We start from the raw sequence: 2,500 nt of genomic DNA, 5'->3' as shown, positions 1-2,500 counted from the left end.
GGGAGAACTTGTGAATGATGAAAGCTTGTAAATATATTGCACAATTCTATATATTTTTTTTTTCTTTTTGCACTTTTATATGGTTACTAATCATTTGGATGTATTGTAATTAATATCCATTGTATAATGGAGGTAACTGAATTACTATTATTATTATTATTATTATTATTATTATTATTATTATTATTATTATTATTATTATTATTATTATTATTCTCTCTCTTCGTAAATAATCAGATAGACAGAGAGATTGAAACTGTCAAATTTCATTAGAGAGAGAGAGAGAGAGAGAGAGAGAGAGAGAGAGAGAGAGAGAGAGAGAGAGAGAGAGAGAGAGAGAGAGAGAGAGAGAGAGAGAGAGAGAGAGAGCATACGTCTTCTTTCCAAGACCTTAATAAAAACCTGGAAGTTATTAAAATTATCAAGAAGATTTGGTCATTGTTCAGCTCCGTGTCAAAAGGGAATAACAAAAGACATAATATTTGCTATCTATAAAAATCAACATTCTATGCACATCTATCCATATTGATTTAAAAAGAAAAAGGAAAAAAAAAAACAATGGTTCCTAATGATGTGCTAAGATAGCATCCGTCACAAAATAGTTGACTAATGAAAAAAAGGGAACTACTTAAAGGCTTTGTTTTCGTTTAATAATTGCTGTAAGTTTAGTAACTGTATACCAATATACATGACGGTAATGATTAGGAGCTATGACCTGCATTATCCTTCCAAGAAGACTCTATTGCCACCTAAATATAGATCTTATCGAATGACATCATTACATGAAGATTAGGTTATTACCGCGAGGGAATTTATTTCTATTTCAAGAGACTTTTACGTAACAGAAAGTTTCTTTCTATGTTTTAAATAAAGACTAGATATCCTCCTTTTGCGGAATTTCTCACGTAATTTTGATATTTTTATGCACTTCAAAGTTTTCGTAAGCGTCAAAAGGTTGATACTTTTATTTTCAATTTATGTACAGGGTGTCCCAAAATATTGTATACACTCTTTGGATTGTTACACCTTGTTAATTTATTGATATTAACATGGAAAACAGATTTTTTTTTTACATTTTGTGCATTGTTTCTCTTCTGTAAATCTATTTTCCATGTTAATATCAATAATTTGAACAAGTTATAACAATCCAAAGAGTGCATACATTATTTTGGGACACCCTGTATTTTATGATACTCAGTTTCTCTAAATTTGAATAAACCTCTTCTCTCTGTTCCCTGGTGTTGAAACGTTAGAAGTAATGATTAATATCTCAGAAACAATAAGAGACTTTCTTGTTCAAGTTCTGGTGAATTGTAAGATTCAGCAAGAATTACCTACAGATTGTAGGTCTTATACTGATTAATTCTTTCATTAATATTAAGAACATTATATCACCAATTGTTGAAAAGTGTGGCATAAGTTCCCTTGTGGCATCATGATAATGCTATCATCCCCTTAAAGAGCAATTTTAGATGAATAAGGTTTTATATAGTGCTGGATAATTTGAATATGTAATCATTTCACTTATCTATTATCTCTATTTCTTTATATCTTTCTATGTATTTTTAAAATTCAATGTCTTTCTTTATATCTTTCTATGTACTTTTAAAATTCAATCTCTGTCTGTTGTAGCTACTCTCTCCTCTCTCTCTCCTCTCTCCTCTCTCTCTCTCTCTCTCTCTCTCTCTCTCTCTCTCTCTCTCTCTCTCTCTCTCTCATTACTAGAGTCTAGGAGTGATGAAAACTATTTGATTGATATCTATAAATGTATGTTATACATAAGGCACAATCGTCCCCTTTATACTGTAATAAACTTAAAATCCTGTCTTTCAAAGCTTTACGGATTATTTATTTCTTAGGTCTTTCCTTTATTCATAAACAGTTGTTTCACAGAAAATTCCTTTAAATTTCCCTGTGACGACCTGTTTCTTTATTAATTTTTTTTATCAAGAAATGGAAATAAGTATCAAAGACTATATCAAAATAGCAATGAAAAAATACAGCTAGTACATTTTAGAGGCATTAGCTGCGCAGGATTGCATTTTGTAACCATAGCTGTATAAAGGAATAATCTTATCAATCCATCGATGAGTCATAGCCAGTATAATAGTCTTAATGATTAATTATTAAACATATGAGAATATCATATTCGCATTTTATTCTACACATTCTAAGCTTTCCAAGTAACTATAACGTTATTTGTTATATAGACAAAATCTTATTTATATTTCAATAGCCAATAAGTCATTCAGTCTTTAATTGATTGTTTTTTTTTTTTTAAAAGTTCAATATTATGATATCTGAATACTCAGAATGTCTTGATTTTTTCAAACATTTTGCATAATATTTCATAGTTTTATACATTCATCTGAGTTATAAATTACGCCTATTTTCTTTTTTCTTGTTTTGACTGGCAAAGAACATTCACAATATAGTATTAGTAATAAACAAGAAAATTCTAGTTCATACCATTAAATCCCCACTTTTATTTTGATTATCG

Source organism: Palaemon carinicauda, chromosome 11, assembly GCF_036898095.1.
Source record: "Palaemon carinicauda isolate YSFRI2023 chromosome 11, ASM3689809v2, whole genome shotgun sequence".
NCBI lineage: Eukaryota > Metazoa > Arthropoda > Malacostraca > Decapoda > Palaemonidae > Palaemon > Palaemon carinicauda.
The sequence above is the reverse complement of the archived record's forward strand: the minus strand, read 5'-3'. Positions refer to the sequence as shown.